Here is a 19,464-nt window from a genome sequence, read left to right on the forward strand (position 1 = left end):
AAGAGAACCTGATTCTAGGAAGGCAAGTAGAGCTCTGAGTTACAATGCACTTACAAATTATAGGAGAGCACAGCTTAGCTCAGCATACATAACATACAGACAGACGAATGTGTGAGAGGAAGTCACGTAGACGTCTGTGGGTTATAGGTCACCATGTTCTCAGGCGAAAGCACTATGACCTGTTTTACACAACAATGGATTTGATTACCACAGACAAATGCAAACCAGGGCGCTGATACAACACACCAGTGTTTAGCTTGCATTCCTTTATCTTTCCTTATCACACTCCTTGCTATCTCGTCAATGACCCTTTGGGTCATTGATTTATTTATACATATGGAATATATATACTTTTAGATGAAACCCTTACATTAATTGCTCGGTCAGCTACAAAACCAAACACTGAACATTAAAGTTTGACTTGCATATGACTGAAATGAAATGAGTGTGATAGAGAAATTAATGTGAATATATAGTTAACCCATAGTTACCAGCAAGTGGTTAAGGAATGATATGCAACTTAATATACGTAAAAAAAATCAGATATATAGAAATACTTATAAGTAATGAATAATACATGGAAGATACAGAACCACGTACAAGGTAAATGCATATGATATCATACTAATATTAAAGATATCAAGTCATAAATAATGATAGTTATATACTGTTAGTCATGAGAATATATATCCAACAGAAAGAACTGGCGTACGTCTGATGATTGCATGACATAAGAATTATATTCTAAAAATCATATATGGTTAATACGTAAATGGTACCAAAAATGTGATAAGATAAAAAGTAACTGATTAAGAATAGTGGCTACCTGATTAATATAAAAATAGATTCAGATAAGTGTGCACATCATATAGATTCCTGGTACATACACGCACAGACATATTGATTCATTTTAGAACATTAGTTGATTATATTAGGTGCGCTACCAGATATATTGAATGATAAATGATAATTAAGCTTCTCAAATGAAATGGCCAGTTTCAAGTGGCTCTAAAGTCAAATGCCTTAAGGGCTAATGGGTAAGTGTCAGGATGGGGTACGACGTTCTGTTGATGATCCATTCTTGTTTGCCTCAACCTATGCCAAGTAAATATGTTAGAGGTGACCAGAACCACCACCAACACGCATGTCACAGCCAGCAGTGTGTAGAACCATAGATCCTTGTTCACATGGTAAGCCTTTGAAGTGCGGTCCATACCAGACAGTTTTGATAGTTGATGGGCCACTTTCGTTTTGTATGGAAGGGGTAAAGCTGGGATGATGGTACTCGACCAAGAAAAATTCGCGAAGTAAGCTCGTTCCCTTATGATGGTGCTTACTCCACGGACCGTGTAGTTGGGCGTGACTCCACTGCAGCCGTCCACAGCAACGAACTCCGTGAAGAGGCCATTGATCCGTCCGGGCAAGCAACATGAAATCCTGCTCTGTTGTATCGTATCCACGATCCATTCTTCAGCCTGTAAGCAAACTTATACTCATCAAAAGGGTAAAGTTGCTTCAGACATCGTTCACGTGTGTGAGAGAGAGAGCCCTTTAGCACTAGACCTAACTCGCACGAATCCCCTGATATGTTGTGGAATTCAAAGGAGTCAGCTGTACAAACTTTATTACCCATGGCATCTGAACAGTGAGTGAACCTATCCAGGTCTCTGATAACCGTAAATGTTTCCTTATTAGGGAAATCAATACGTATCCCGTCAGATTAGATATTAATGGTAATGAGCTATTCGTCATGAGAGTAGGAAACGGTGCAATTTTGTAAGATTGCCAGGCATCAGAAGAATTAGAAGGAATGTTAATCATAATCCTGTTATGCTCAACAATTACTGATATTAAGCTCTGATAAAATTCTATCTTATATGCATCTAACAAAGGAATATAAAGTTTCTCTCGTCCGTTCTCTAAAGTTAATGTTAAATCCTTTATAGGCAAAAGATGTGGTGACAGAACACCCTTTGTAGCTAGCGTGATAGCTTCCAAATAGTTTTTTGATTTTTCAATAAAATTTGAATTTTTTGTACGGATATGGTCTACTTTAGAACTGTAATATGCTAATGTTGCCAGCAGATGTTGCACATCCATCAACTGATTGATATTACGAGAATGTTCATTCACCAATGTCATAAGTTGATTGATTGATGATAATTGTTTACGAAGTTCAGAAAAAACTAATTCACTTTCATGTTGCAAAAATTCAATTCTCTTATTCTGATCATTAATCTTAAGACGATTTGAAATTCCCAAACCTAAACTTGCAACAGACCCGAAGATGTTTAGTGCCGCAAATATAAGCGGGTTACGTCTTTCTAGGCTACTGTGTCTCACGGTCCACATAAGCAGATCACAAGCCAAACATTCTGCTTCAGCAGTTTGGTTTTGCAAGTCGAATGACAACACCTCTGCGACACTTAAAGTTTGTGCTAGCGAAATCTCTGGATTAAAAGAAAAATGACAATGGTGTAATTGATTCAATGATTTAGCAAATCGCGATAAATAACTTTTTAGGTTAATGACATCATCTTCTGGTAGGAAAATCGCTCTCAAATCAATTTCTAGAACTATATTGCTTGCTGTAATGAAAATGTCCTCTGTTCTTTCGACGATAGAGCCATGTGTAAAATGTATATTTTCTATTTTAGCACTCTTCCCACACGACAAGAATGTCTGAACAAACAGTACCAATCCGAGCAGTATAAGCTTCATGTTGGAAACCTGCAATTAGTGAGATATATGTAATTACTCGTGTTTGAATTAACTACTTCTATACAAAACAGATAAAATATTTTCATACAAATATTATATATACATACTTTTATCATGCAAGTTTCATATATACTTTTTATTAGGTATGTTTCATATATATAACCATACATAAATTCTTATCTTTTACTTTTCTTTTCTTTTCTTTTCTTCTACCCTCTTTCCCTTAACTGCGAACATGAGCCAGCGGTATTGTTCTCACGTCAGTTGGGATATGTTTTGAACTTTTAGTCTGTTGGCCATTAATATTTCTAAAATGCTAAACGGGCCTTCAAACTTAGGTGTTAGCTTGTAGTTCAAACCCTTGCGAACATATACTTGTATATATACTTGATCACCTACTGTATATGATTTAGTTGGCTTAGCGATCTTATCATGATTTCTTTTCATTATGATTTGTGATTCTTCTAAATTTTTACAAATTATATTATATCGGCTTACACTTGCTTCCATAACATCCCGTAGGGGCTTTGATAAATGGGTTGTAGCAGAAATACATGGAAAGGTGTCCTAGCTGGGGTACCGTACAATGCCTCGTGCGGTGACATTTTGATAGATACATGATATGAATGGTTAAGATTACTTACAACCGCTGGTATGGCAATATCCCAGTTGGGATCCATTCCCCCAAGTGTAACTCGTAGGGCCTTTAACACCTTCCTATTTTACCCTCTCAACTAATCCGTTAGACTTTGGGTGATAAATTATGGTATTGATTTTCTTAATGCAAAGGAATTCACACAACGAGTTAAGGAAATGATTATTGAATTTTCCACCCGAGTCAGAGATTATCATGTGTGGAATTCCATGTTTACAAATGTAGGTACTCGTAAAATTTTCTAGCGCATTCAATTGTGGTTTTAGTTTTAAGTGCTATCTATTAACACTAAGAGGTGCTTATTTCCTCGGTCAGACTCGTAAAACCCTGTTAATAAATCTAAGTGTACTCTTTCAAAGGGTTAGTTGGGCACGGGATAGGCCCCCAAGCGGACAGGTGTCTTAGTGTGCCCTTTGTTTTCATGACAAGTGTAACAATTAGCCATGCGTTTCTTTATATCTGTAAGCATCGTATGCAATAAAATAGTGATTTGGCTTTCTGTGACATGATAGAGAACCCTGGATGACCATGTAATGGATTGGAATGCAACCAGTTTAAGACGATTAGTATAAGCGAGATTAGAACCACTACCTGGTCGTTAGTCACTTGCAGGGTGCTGCGGGTTTTTCTTGTCACCGACCTACACAGAATGTTATTCTTAATTATATGATTCTCCTGCGTATACTTCACATATTCCTTTTCTTTAGGATTGCCATTCAAAGCATCTATTATTTTCTTTAACTGCTGATCTTTTCTTTGTTCAGTCTGTACTAGTTCAGCGCTCCAACCCGGGTCTTCCTGTTCAGATACAGTTTGAACAATAGGCACGGATGTTGATATATCTACTAGTTCAGCTAATGGCTCTATACCAGATGGCCTGGGGTTGCGTGATAATGCGTCAGCAATGATATTTGCTTTCCCAGGTAGATATCCTATCCTTGCTCCAAAGTCTTGAATGATCATATGCCACCGAGTTCTTTTGGGACTGTGACAGGATAGCCGTATATTATGAACTTAAAATGTACTAGTGAGTTAACAATAGCTAGCCCTTCCTTGTCTATTACTGCATATTTACTTTCAGAAGGTCTCAGTTTACGTGAATAAAAAGCTATAGGGAAGAACTCTTTGTCATATTGCTGAAGCAATACCCCTCCTACCCCTTGGTCTGAGGCGTCAGTTGCGATAAAGAATTCCTTACTGAAGTTAGGGAATTTTAAGATAGGTGAACTGCATCATTCCTCTTTCAAGGTATCGAATACCTGCTGATGCTTTTCAGACCATATAAAGTCTACGCCCTTCTTCGTAAGATCGGTTAGAGAAGCGGCTATAATTGAGTTATTGTGTATAATACCCACTACAGCCTAAAAATTGCTGTATCCCCTTGAGGTTAGTAGGTATCGGAAAGTTACGGATAGCTGACACCTTATTGTGGACTACCTTAAGACCTTGACTAGACACCGTAAAACCTAAATAGACTAGTTCTGTTTTGAAAAAAACATACTTAGTTATCTTTACTCTTAAATTATGTTGCCTTAGTCTCTGTAGCACTAGCTCTAGTTTACGTAAATGTTCTTCTAAGGTATTATAAAATATTACAAGGTTGTCCATATAGGCATGTAGGGTATCTCCTAACAAGTCTCTGAACACTATATTAATAATTCTGGTGAATGTAATTGGGGCGCAATGTAAACCTAAAGGCATACGTAAAAATTCATAATGTCCCCTGGCTGTGCTGAAGGCGGTGTATGGGATACTCTCTTTTTCTAAAGGTATCTGGCGAAAGCCTTTAAGTCCAAGCTGGTGAAATATTTTTTTGTCCTAGCAAGGATAAAATATTGGTAGTACATGACACTGGGAATCGATCAGGAATCGTTTCCTCATTTAAGAGACGGAAATCTACGCAAATACGCCAAGTTCAATCTTTTTTCGGTACGACGATTAGGGGAAATTATAAGGGCTGTTCGAGTTCCTAATGACTCCTTCTTCTAACATTTTACCTACTTCATCATAGATCTCATTCTGGAATTTCATAGGGAGTCGGTACGAAGGTACGTAAATGACTTTATGCTTGTCATTTAGCCGTATTTGGTGTTTAATGACATCCGTTTTTCCCAAAGATCCCTCGGTAGTAGAGAAAACATCGTGATATTTAGTTAAAAGATAAAAAAATTTCTGCTGAATCTCCTTTTCTTGAATGTCTTTATTGATTTTACTTTTCATAGATTGTAAGAGGGATTCATCCACAACTGATTGAGAGTGATTAATTTCAGCAACAGTAAGAATGCGATACTTATAAACTTCCACATCCACGATATGTTGATTTTTGTGGATCACTAGATTGGTATTCAAATGGTTACAGACTTCAATGTTAACTTGTTGCTGCGAATCAACAGTGTATAGTGCTTGTGTTACGGACAGTCAGTTAATTTTCAGAGTATCGGAAAGGATTAACATTTCAGATCCCGGCAAAGTCTTCTTTACACGCACTAATATATTCAAAGGTACGTTCGGCTTGAGAGTTTCCGTGCAATCTGCTATTACGGGTGTGCGAGAATTCTGTTGGGTTGCTTGAACAATGTCATGATTCATGAGACAAGTGATTGGTTCCTCAATGTATGTTACTGTTTGATTGTTTGTCTCTTTTTTGTCCAAAACTGATTTTAAGGTGTTTGAAGACTTATAGAATTTTCCTTTCATATACACGCCGTGTTTGGCAGGGGCTAAGGTAATGTTTTGAATGCCCATAGATGGGTATCCTATAATTACAGCTGGATACATATCAATGTTTTGTACAACTATAAAGGTATCGGTAAGCGTGCGCTTACCCACCTTGTACTGAATTTCAGTTACGCCTACTACACTTAATTCATTATTTCCAATACACGAAAGTCATACTCCGGACTTCTCAATAGGGAAGTTCAAAAACAACATGTGATGAGTCCGCAAATCCATGATAATACATGGACTACCGGAATCAAAAACTGTGTGAAGGGTCAGTGCTCTAAGTTTATGGCATGCAATGTAGGACGTAATTCATCTTTACTGATAATAGCACGTATGCGAAGAAAGTCTACGGGAACCTACACTGGTTCATAGGAAAATTTTGGGTCTCGCATAGATCTTGTAGGTGATTAAATTTGTTATTTGATTCAAAAGATGTTGATACCAATGGCCCAACATCACTCTCTCCCCCGCTGGAGTTAATTATGTGGTATTTGGTTTGCTTTACACACTCAAAAAATTTTACTGACTCTGTGAGTTTTGGTTCGACGGCCAGGTAACAGAATTTCCTGAAGTACAATTTGTTTGTTTCTGATTTTGAGCAGAGTTACTGTTTACCTGTTCCTTTTTATAGTAATGAGAATTCTTCCTATTATTATCATTGGCAACATTTTGTGTGGTTTTAGCATTATGTTGCAGTTGGTTGCGTCAGAAGCAACGATTGTAAGAATGACTGGAGCTGTTATGAATTGAACAATAATGCGTTCGGCAGTCTCCAATCATATGCCCTGCGCGCTTACAATTAAAACAAGTTACCCCTGCTGCGTTATTATTGACTATATTTACTTGCTGTGGTTTACTTTCATTCTTTGCAAAAACTTGAGTAAGCAAGGGTCCAGATTCTTTGGGCACCTTAGACCATTGTTTTCTTAATTTATTTATTTATATATTTCTAGCGCCGTACTGTCGGTGATAGCTTCTTGTCAAAACAGCGTACCAAGGCTTCCGGTAACATAACTGTCAAGCAGGCTAAATATGTGAGCCTGATAAAATCTTTCACAGCCATGTTCCTTCCCGTAACCCAAGTGGAAGTAAGCAAACTATCCTGATATTCATTCAGCCGGTCAGCAATTAGTGCCGCCCTCTCTACAATGTTAAGTTGAGTCATAGAGGCCAGATTAAGGATGTTCCTCAAGGGAGCAATTGCAGACCCAGCACTGACCAAGGTTACTACTGGGTTACTGGGTGTGGGGTTACTGGGTGCGGGGTTACTGGGTGCAGAGTTGGCCATCGTGATTTTTTATTTTTTTCTTATCACTATGATTCCTATCAAAATATCTATATGAATACACTCGTCCACTGCGTAAACACATATGCAATATAAGATAAGAGAAAATGTGTTACAGATAATAACAGAGTTCCCCAAAATGATAAGATTAAAAACAGATAATATGATACGAATATTTACAGAGAACTTCTGGAAGAAAAAAAAATTAGCAACAAAGATAAAAAGGCACTCTGGGCGAGAATCCGAAGTTGAAGATAGATTCCTGCAAGAAAGGAAAATTAAGAATAACGTATAACTCACCCCCAGGAATAATGGACGATCGATCTTGTGTATGGAGAACACTCAAAGTCACACACCAGAATGAATAAAGAATTGTACTTAGCTTCGGTATATAAGAGGAAGATCTAGCTGTTTAGGTAACATCACGGCCTTGGCTCCGATGTCGCTGTTCCGCGGTGACCCGAATTCTCAGTTCGCATTCTGCTCGAGCGATGTTTGTTTGTTGAATGATTCGTTTCCCGTTGCTTTATTCGTGGTGATCCAATGCTGCAGACACATCCGGTTTGTTTCTTGAAGTGCTGAAGACGCTCAGTAAACGATGATACACCCTCTCGAATGATTATTAATGAGAGACGTTTTTACGTTGAAATAAGAGATTCGAGGTTCTCTTGCCTTCTTTGACTTCTGATATGTTACATTTTGTTAGTCTTTGGATGATGTGGAATAGTCCGAGTCTGGGCTGCCACCGGTGTTGTGCTAGGCTTTGTATAACGAGGCGCACTGTGAGTTTATTTAGACCTGCAATGTTATACGCAAGTATCGTGTTGTATACTTCCCATTCTCATCGGAGATTGCGACGATAATTTCTAAGTCAGTATCTTCTTTGGGTATGAAGGCGGAGATGTTTCAAACTCATGATGATAACAGTAACAGTGTATTTGCAAAACTACATCTCTTGAGTAAGAAACAAGAAGTTGTTAAGAGAACCTGATTCTAGAAAGGGAAGTAGAGTTCTGAGTCACAATGCATTTACAAATTATAGGAGAGCACAGCTTATCTCAGCATACATAACATACAGACAGACGAACGTGTGAGAGGAAGTCACGTAGACGTCTGTGAGTTCTAGGTCCCCACCATGTTCTCAGGCGAAAGCACTGTGACCTGTTTACAACAACAATGGGATTTGATTACCACAGCAATGCAAACCAGGGAGCTGATACAACAACCAGCATTTAGCTTGCATTCCTTTATCTTTCCTTATCACACTCCTTGCTATCTCGTCATGACCCTTTGGTCATTTGTTTATTTTATATATGGAATATATATACTTTTAGATGAAACCCTTACACATGCAAACAGCAGTCTCTTAGGTAAATAGATTCCTTTGCTTCATATTCATATATGTATGTATGGATTTTTGTATGTATATAAATTTCTTTGTTTGATATATATATGCATCTATGTATGCATGGATGTATGCATGTCTATAGGGGACTGCACGAGAAGAGATTGCAGAGAGCGAGAGAGAGAGAGAGAGAGAGAGAGAGAGAGAGAGAGAGAGAGACCTTAAAGACCTTACAGACATTACATCTTGTTCGGGTTGCACCAGGTCCCTCAGTGTGAGGTACCTCTAATGTCTACCAGAGTTGCTAGTACATCTTCCGGTATATTTTGCATCTTCCAGTCTTGGATGGTCTGGGATGCAGTTTAGATATTTGTCGAGCTATTCTTAACACATCTACGCTCACTCCTGTTTATATTCCTCAGATGAGCTGGCAACGCATTGAAATAGGACGTTGCATTATCGATGCTGGTACGTAGTGGATTAATGTCCTGTGTGCTCTCCTTATTTTTCCTGGTATAGTTTTGGCCACTATTAATCTACCTCTGCTTGCTCTTTCTGATATTTTTAGTTCCAAAATGTTTTCTGATATTTTTAGTTCCAAAATGTTTTTCTGTATTCCTTCTATCTGTTTTCCATGCCTGAATTATCATGTAGCGTTCTCTTCTCCTTTCTAGACTATATAATTTTAAGGATTGTAGTCTTTCCCAGTAGTCAAGGTCCTTAACTTCTTCTATTCTAGCTGTAAAGGACCTTTGTACACTCTCTATTTGTGCAATATCCTTTTGATAGTGGGGGTACCATATCATATTGCAATATTCAAGTGGACTACGAACATATGTTTTATGAAGCATAATCATGTGTTCAGCTTTTCTTGTTTTGAAGTGCCGTAACAACATTCCCATTTTGCTTTACATTTTGCCAACAGAATTGCTATTTGTCAATTGCATAACAGTGTTCCGAGTTCCATCCATCACACCAAGGGTCCTTTAAACTGATTCCTTATTTGTGATTGTCTCATTATTTTGTCCCCTATATGCATATAGCTTTCCTTCTCTGTCTCCATAGTTTATTGATTCAAATTTATCAGAGTTAAATACCATCATATTTACCTCTGCCCAATCATATACTTTGTTAAGGTCTCTTTGTAGCGCGTTTCTATCTTCATCACAAGCAATTTCTCTACTTATTCTTGTGTCATCGGCGAAACTACTCACTACCGAGTCCTTAACATTGCTGTCTATGTCTGCAATCATAATAACAAACAGTAATGCAGCTAACACTTTACCTTGTGGCACACAGGAAATTACCTTAGCTTCATCCGATTTCTCATCGTTTGCAATAACTATCTGTTTTCTGTTGTGTAAAAATTATTTTAACCATCTTCCTACTTTATCCACTATATTATGTTTTCTAATTTTCTTCGTTAATATATTATGGTCTACCTTGTCAAAAGCTTTTGCGTTGTCTAGAGAAACCACATCTGTTTCATTTCCGCTTTTCATATTTTTGAATATGTTCTCACGGTGGACTAACAGTTGGGTTTGTGTACTTTTTCCGGGAACGGAACCATGTTGTCCTATATTAAACAGATTATTTTGTATTAAATGTTTCATAGTATTTTTCTTCATTACCCTTCATACACTTTCATAATATGTGATGTTAGACTCACAGGCCTATAATTACTTGCCTCTAGTCTTGATCCACTTTTGAATGCTAATTTGTGTTCATTATAAGTCATGCCTGTATCTACAATTTGTCTTATAATATTGCAAGTGGCTTTGCGATAGAATGAACTACTTTCTTTAACAAAATAGCAGGAACACCTTCAGGCCCTGCAGCAGCTCCATTTTTAATTTCATTAATAGTCTGCACAATATCAGCTTCATTAATATCTATGTCAGCTAAATATTCACTATTTTTGTCCCTTACTTCTATATCATTATCTTCATTGTCAATACTAGGGAGGTGAATTCTCTCTTATATCATTCTGCCAATATGTTGCAAATTTCCTTTTTTTCATTCGTTAATCTCCTTTCAATTCTTAGAGGGCCTATTTCTATTCTTCATTTATTCATCTTGTTCGTGTATGAGTTTAATAGTTTGGGTATTTGCTTGATATTAACTAGGGTTTTTTCTTTCAAGTCCCGTTTTTCATTTTCTTTTGATTGTATAATCTTTTGCTCTGCATTTTCTATCTTACTTTTTATCTCTATAACTTTCCATGCATTTTTTTCTTTTGTAAGACCTTTTTTCCATTTTCTGATTTTATGGAGCAAGATCCTTCTGTCTCTTAGTATGCATGACTGATGTTTACTTTTCTTCTTCGGTATATATTTATCCACTATTTTCTCTAATAATATATATATCATCTCCGTATTTACCCTTATGTCATCACTTACGAAAATGATATCCCAATCTTTGTTTAATTCTCCATTTATTTCTGACCATTTTATATTTTTACTATAGAAGTTGTATTTTTCATATCCTTCCCACTTTTTCATTTCTTGCTTATCTCTGTTTTCACTTGCTTTGGAATGGACTGTTAATTCTATTACATTATTGTCTGAAATACTCGCATTATAAACTATTATTTCTTTAGCATAATTCATCTCGTTCACAAATACTAGGTCTAAAGTATTTTCCTTTCTTGTTGGCAGGTGATTTATTTGTTGAATGTTGTATTCTAGTAGCATATCTAATAGCTTTTCGAATTGCCTCTTATCTTCTGGACTACTATTACTCTCTTTTTTATATGTATAAGTACAACCACAATCTCCTCTTCGCTCTTTCCAGTCTACGAAAGGAAAGTTGAAGTCTCCAGATAGGAGAATAGTCCAGTCCTTGTGATTTCTACATATATCATCTAATTTTTCTATTATTAAGTCAAACTCTTTAGTATTAGGGGGTCTATATATTACTATGTTCATTAATTTTTCAGATTGAAATTCTACCACTATTAGTTCACATTCTGAGTTACTATATTTCTCATATAATTTTTTTTGTTTTTCGTCTTTCCCATATATTGCGGTTCCCCCTTTATTCCTATTTTTTCTATCTGATCTATAAGTTTGGAACCCTTTTATTTGATCATCATTCCCAGTCTCTTGGGAATACCAGGTTTCACTTATATTCATTATATCTAGAGAGAGAGAGAGAGAGAGAGAGAGAGAGAGAGAGAGAGAGAGACCTTACTTACCTTACAGACCTTACAGTTCATTCGGTTGGGTTGCCCAGGTCCCTCAGTGTGACGGCACCTCTAATGTACCAGAGAGTTGCTAGTAACATCTTCCGGTAATATTTTGCATCTTCCAATAATTGGATGGTCAGGGATGCAGTTTAGATATTTGTCGAGCTTATTCTTACACATCTACGCTCACTCCTGATATATTTCCTCGATGAGCTGGCAACGCATTGAATAGACGCTGCATTATCGATGCTTGTGCGTAGTGGATTAATGTCCTGTGTGCTTTCCTTATTTTCCTGGTATAGTTTTGGGCACTATTAATCTACCTCTGCTTGCTCTTTCTGATATTTTTTTAAGTTCCATGATATTTTCTTCTATTCCTTCTATCTGTTTCCATGCCTGAATTATCATGTAGCGTTCTCTTCTCCTTTCTAGACTATATAATTTTAAGGATTGTAGTCTTTCCCAGTAGTCAAGGTCTTTAACTTCTTCAATTCTAGCTGTAAAGGACCTTTGTACACTCTCTATTTGTGCAATATCCTTTTGATAGTGTGGGTACCATATCATATTGCCATATTCAAGTGGACTACGAACATATGTTTTATAAAGCATAATCATGTGTTCAGCTTTTCTTGTTTTGAAGTGCCGTAACAACATTCCCATTTTGCTTGTTACATTTGCCAACAAAATTGCTATTTGATCATTGCATAACATGTTCCTATTCATCATCACACCAAGGTCTTTAAATTGCTTCCTTATTTGTGATTGTCTCCTTATTAGGTCCCCTATATGCATATAGCTTTCTTTCTCTGTCTCCATAATTTATTGATTCAAATTTGTCAGAGTTAAATACCATCCTATTTACCTCTGCCCAATCATATACTTTGTTAAGGTCTATTTGTAGAGCTTTCCTATCTTCATCACAAGTATCTCTACTTATTCTTGTGTCATCTGGGAAACTACTCACTACCGAATCTTAACATTATGTCTATGTCTTCAATCATAATAACAAACAGTATTGCAGCTAACACCGTACCTTGTGGCACACCGGATATTACCTTGGCTTCATCCGATATCTCGTCGTTTGCAATAACTATCTGTTTTCTGTTGTGTAAAAATTCTTTTAACCATCTTCTTACCTTATCCACGATAGTGTGTTTTCTAATTTTCTTCGCTAATATATTATGGTCTACTTTGTCAAAAGCTTTTGCAAAGTCTAGATAAAAACCACATCTGTTTCATTTTTCCGCTTTTCTTATATTTTTTTGTAATATTTCTCACGGTGGACTAACAGTTGGGTTTGTGTACTTTTTCCGGGTACGAAACCATGTTGTCCTTTATTAAACAAATTATTTTTTATTAAATGTTTCATATATTTTTCTTCATTACCCCTTTCATACACTTTCATATATGTGATGTTAGACTCACAGGCCTATAATTACTTGCCTCTAGTCTTGATCCACTTTTGAAAGTAGGGGTAATATATGCTAATTTGTGCTCATCATAAATCTTGCCTGTATCTACACTTTGTCTTAATAATATTGCAAGTGGCTTTGCGATAGAATGAACTACTTTCTTTAACAAAATAGCAGGCACTCCATCAGGCCCTGCAGCAGCTCCATTTTTAATTTCATTAATACCCTGCACAATATCAGCTTCATTAAGGAGAGAGAGAGAGAGAGAGAGAGAGAGAGAGAGAGAGAGAGAAACAGCCAGGGATCACTCAGTTTTCAGAGGTTTAATCTATCGCCAAATACTATGATGAAAAATGCCGAAATTTCTTATAAGCTCTCTCTCTCTCTCTCTCTCTCTCTCTCTCTCTCTCTCTCCCTTGTCTTTTACGTCCTCTTTTCATAACTAACCCCAAGTGAGTTGTAAAGATAAAAATTTTGTGGTTTCTTCTACTTTTCGAGGTTGGAAAAGTCTGATGATAAAAAGAGAGACGAAAAAAACAATCGGGAAAACAGCTGGATGCTGAGAGAGAGAGAGAGAGAGAGAGAGAGAGAGAGAGAGAGAGAGAGAGAGAGAGAGAAACAGCTGGATGCTGAAAGATTATTTCTAATTTATTTATTTAATCTTTTTATTTATTTACTTTTTGCAATGAATGCGTACATCTTGAAATTATTCCCCATTTCACGCTATAGCACCATGGAATAGATGTTCAAATTACTAAGGCACTGGAGAGTATAATCTTTATCAAATAACTATTACTTATCCAATTATTTACCGAGGGTGTGTCAGTCTGGACCGTCCATCTCTCCCACTTTCCACCACAATGGAGAAGTCAGAGTTATGTTTAACACTTGAAAGGGAAGAACAATGTTACACTTGGAATTTATTATCGACTAATTCGCTGAGGGACTTTGCATATAAATTCAGATTTCCTTTTCTCTTCCCGTTGCTATCATGGCTGATAGATTTAACCGGAGGTTATAAAATATTCCAGAAGATTTACGAGCGATTTGGAGGCTTCGTTCCTTAAATGGCAGCGATGAAGGGAGCGATGAAATATTATGACAGATGAACGATGGGATGTTCTACTCCGAGGTGATTGGATAAAAAGAACGGAAAAAAATGGAGTAGACTGGAGGCTCGATGTTTAGAGCAGTGGAATTGCCTTAGAAATTATTTTAAAATCAGACCAAAATGTCATCAAGAAAGTGCATAGAAATTGCTGAATAACGTAAGGTAAATTGCAGAAAGAAAACTTCATAGACTGGAGCTCGAGGTGGTTTTATAGCATGGAATTGCTTTAGAAATTATTTTAAGAAAGGCATGGAAATGTTGTCTAATATAAAGTAAACAGCAGAAAGAAAACGTCAAGTTTCACACATAATCAAGCTCTTTTTTCATAAACCATTCGAACCAATACCGAACGAATATCCTCGGATTCAGTCGTCCCCACCTATTATTCGGTCTTATTCGCAAAGCCAAGCGCTGCGGTTCTTCTATACTTTACCAGGTCCATTCTGACCGTTTAAAACGCTAAAAGCTTCCTGAGCCCTGAACTTACAATTGGATTCCTATTCAACGTGAGGGGTCGGGAGTTTAAAATTGTTCCTGCTGCAAATGTCTCGGAGAAACTGAAGCTCGAATCGTTTACGGGTTCGAAATGCTTCCCTATGACTGTTGGATTTGCTGTTCCCGTAAGTCAAGGTTTTACAACATAGAGCTGGTGTTTAAATAAAGTATTCGTGATCAATCCGGGAGTCATTTCTGCTACTAAAGATCGAGATTTCGCAACAGCCAACTGCTAGAATTTACAACAAAATATTTCTGGTGAATTTGCGAATTCGTTATCAAAGAATCTAGCTGAAATAGAAACAGGTGGTTTTCAATATTACATTTTTAAACATTACCAGGTACATTGGATGTTAAACAATGACTAACTTAAGTAGATACAAAAAATTACCAGATGACCATTCTAGGCAAAAGCTATAACAGAAGCAATTCTTGATGATAAAAACCGCGATTACAGTGGAAAATAAAAACATTCATTAGGAGTTTATAGGTAAAGTAAAGTAAGTTCAAGGACGAACAGAGAACTACAGCGTAATTTTCATTCATAAAACCTCCAACATTTACCATTATTTACTATTAATTCTTCTAAATATGTTATGACTTACTGTCGTAAAAAGCAATTCTAATATCTGACTTTCAAGAACCATTTTCTTTCGAAGGAGAAAATATTTATTGAAAGCTTCAAGAATCTTTTCAATCAGATTTCCTATGGATTGTAATAATAAATATTTTGGTGAAAGTGGACGGGGACTAGATATACGTTTGGGCGAACATAAGCGAGCTTATGAACTACAATCACAAAACAGCGCAATAGTAGCACATGCATTCAGGAATGATCATAGACCCAACTGGAACGAGGGCTAAAAGTATCTTTAAAAGTAAACAAGTGTAAATGTCAGACGACTAGTCGAGGGAGCTGCTATAAGTTTGGGAGAATCATCCAAAGGAAACAAGTCTTTTGTCAACGAACAGACCCACTTTGTTAATTTTTAAATAATTACTAGTATGTTTTTTAAAAAAATTTTTAAACTTTTTTTTGGGGTAGGAACAGGCATCGTTTTTTCCTTTTTCCCTCTTCCTGATGCTGCCTCTGCCCTTGCCTCTTCCAGTCCAGGTAACCGCTGCCCGGGGGAGTATGATAACGGTGCCCAATTCTACCCCTTTGGCCCTGGATGAAGGACTTCATGTAATGTTGCCAAACAACCATGTACGAAGAAATTCCAACAGGATTTGCAGGCCGGAAAGGATTCAGTTCAGGGGGAGGGAGGGATCACCTAGTTTTGTTTGTTTAAAACTACCCTTCCGTTCCTTCACCTGGCCCCATTAACGAAGCTAAACGGGACCGGTTGTCCAACCGGGATTCTTCAACGTTCCTCTTGCATTTTTTGAAATTTACCTCCTGTAACTTGTCCGTGAAACTTATTGTTCATATTGGACTGAAGGATGAACCCGAGGGAAGGGTTCGAAAAGCCTTTCTGTAAAAGTCTTCAAAATTACACACAGGACTTTTTACACCTTTGTATTATTGTGGACCCCCTTTAGAAAACAATAAAATAATAATGTTAAGATAAAATTCACAGGTCCTTCGTGAAGAACAAATTGTTAAAAAAATCCACAATTATATATTAGAAAATAGATTTCTATGGACAAAAAACCAGGGAAATGTAAATTTTAATTTTTAATATTAATTGTGGGATTTTTAAACAATAAATAATAATGGCTAAGTAATAATGATAATAATGATCACAAGCAACGCATGTCCGTATTGTAAACAAGTGCATACAACCAATTAATTAGAAATCATAAATAGTTCTACAGAGACAAAATTAAATCATGCAAAATTTAGGAAATTTACAAATAAGGAAAAAACTACAGAACAGGCAATAGGGGAAGGACCGGTGGGCTAGTTGGGCACCACTAATTTACAATTTTTGGGTTCTTACGATAGCGAATATAAATACAAAAATGTCTTTGCAAAATTCTTTTACGCCACCATTGGAAAAAATATTAACAAAAGTTCGTCTTTATCATCTAGAGCAAAAATAATTGCTTTGCTTGCTTTCAACATAAGGTAACAATAAAAAAAGCTTTAGAAAGAAACCAAAAAAATTTTCGTGCCAACGTTGGCCCCGTAGAACGGGGTAAGTTGGACCCACATTTACCGGGGTTTAAGTTTGGCAACATTGGAATAATTAAAAGAAAATTACAACATTGTCATGTTTAAATTCAGAAGCAATAAAAGCAAAAATACCCTATGAATTTGCCAAAATACAAAAAATACCAAGGCATTGGTATTACTTCAAATCATCAGCCTAGTTGTAAAATGTGGGCAGGTGTCCAAATAAATCCTAGTCATAGGCTTCCTTATTGCTCCCACAATGTTACATGTGGACCCACACCTTTCCTATGGCTTAGCAAAAAACAGGCTGTCTGTACAGCTGAGCTTTCTTATGAATCAGCTAGGAGCTGTTCTTAACCAAACTGTAATCACGGGCTGATGACTGGTCATGAAGCCCATGTTGACTTTTCGGAATCATCTTCAATATGTTTACCATAAACCAACCCGTAAAATCAAAAATCTTGAAAATAGTCCTTGTAATTCAAAGTTGAAATTCCAATCAATCCCAATAAACCATTACAAAATATCAGGAATAAGTTGACAGCTAGAGGTAAAGGCCGAGGTAAAGTTTACCGGAGGGAATGTCACAGATGGTGGGCCATACTTTGATACCTGGCTTTACCAGTCACCCACCCAAAAGCAATTATGGACCCTGGTTTTGAATTAAAACAACCACATTTCTTCGGAGGTCTATAAAACCGAAAACTAAAAACCAAAGGGGCTGCAACTTGTGAGGGAAGCAATGGGAGGGGAAATGACCCCCCCCCCCCACCCCCCCCACAGGACACTAATCTCCATTATCCTTTCCAAAAATCCAGAACAAACAAAAAGTAAAATTATATCAAATAATAAATAGGGCTCACCATGATTATCAATAAAAAACTTGTTGCCAAATTCTTGCCCCATCCCGACCATTTGGTACAAAAAACAACATACCAGTCCCCACCAAGCAAAACTTGAAGATTAAGTTTTAATGGTACAAGAATCTTTAAAACCCTAAGGAAAAACTATGTTATCATTGAAAAAATAATCTTTATGAATTAATTAAGATGTTACCAAGCAAATAACGAAAGAAAGTAAAAATATTTTAAGTTACTCCATCAAAATCAAAATTTTTGTTATCATAAATTCGAAGGCTCCTACGTTCTTTATCTCTATAGAATTTTTGCTGGTCAAATTGAAGAACCACGTGGCAATTACAAAGGTAATTATGTAATTGAACGAGGTCATCTATTGGCTAAAATATTTAAAGTTATTTTGAGGTGTGGGGCCAACTTACCCCTGTAGCTAAACTAAGCCCCCGGTCGCCTTCCCCTTCCAGCCCCATGCAAAAAAAAAAAAAAAGAAAAGGATTACCGAAATAATCCCCCCCCCCACCCCCCACCCCCCCCCCACCCCCCCACCCCCCCAAAAAATAAAAAAAGGGCCAAGACCCCAAAAATCTGCGGCAGTTTATTTGCTTGAGGGCGACCTGTGACTGTAACATCTCATTGGCAACAGTCATATCAGTCGGACAAGTGAAACACTTTAATTGAGGAAAAAAGAAAGAAAAAAAAAAAACGGCTGTGGAGGGACAAAAACGCCTTTCCTTTTAATTCATAACGCCCTATAACTTACATTTCCTAGCATGCAATACGTATTCATTACATAAAATAACCCACAAAACGTATTTTTTTAATATATTTATATATATATTATATAGATATAATATTATATATTATATATATAGATATATATATATACATTATAGATATACATAATTACTTAATACATAGATATTATATATATATATATTAATATAGATTCATATATTGGTAATGTATATATAATACTATATATTATTAGAATAACTATATTATATATATTATTATTATATATAGTATATTAGCATATAGATTATACATATATAGAAAAGAGGGCCCAGGAACAAATCCACCAAAACATAGTGAAGAATATTTTATTGATGGGAACGTTTTCATACTGCTTCTTCAGAGGTACATATTCAGCCCTGTAATTATTTCACAAATTTGTGGACAACTTTAATTAAATAGTTTAAATAACTACCATTGTAATTAAGACTAAAATATCAAGATTAATAAGTTAATTAAAAACCTTAGAGAACATATTTGAAAAACAAAACAATAGGACATAAAACTTTTAGCAAATATGTTAATTAAAATTTACCAGAAACATTTAAAACAATAAAAATGAGAAGGGGGGGGAAACAAGTAACAAGTACCCTAAGTACAAGCAGAGGAAGGGCATAATGATTTGGAAAAACAACAGTTTCGGCCCAGATCTCAGTGATGCTAAATACAAAAACGTGGCAAGCAGCCACGTTTGGAACATTCAGAGAAGGAACCAGTCCGCTCTTTGACATATTATAATTGGACGCAAGTGTCCCGTAAAA

Source organism: Macrobrachium nipponense, chromosome 25, assembly GCF_015104395.2.
Source record: "Macrobrachium nipponense isolate FS-2020 chromosome 25, ASM1510439v2, whole genome shotgun sequence".
Classification (NCBI taxonomy): domain Eukaryota; kingdom Metazoa; phylum Arthropoda; class Malacostraca; order Decapoda; family Palaemonidae; genus Macrobrachium; species Macrobrachium nipponense.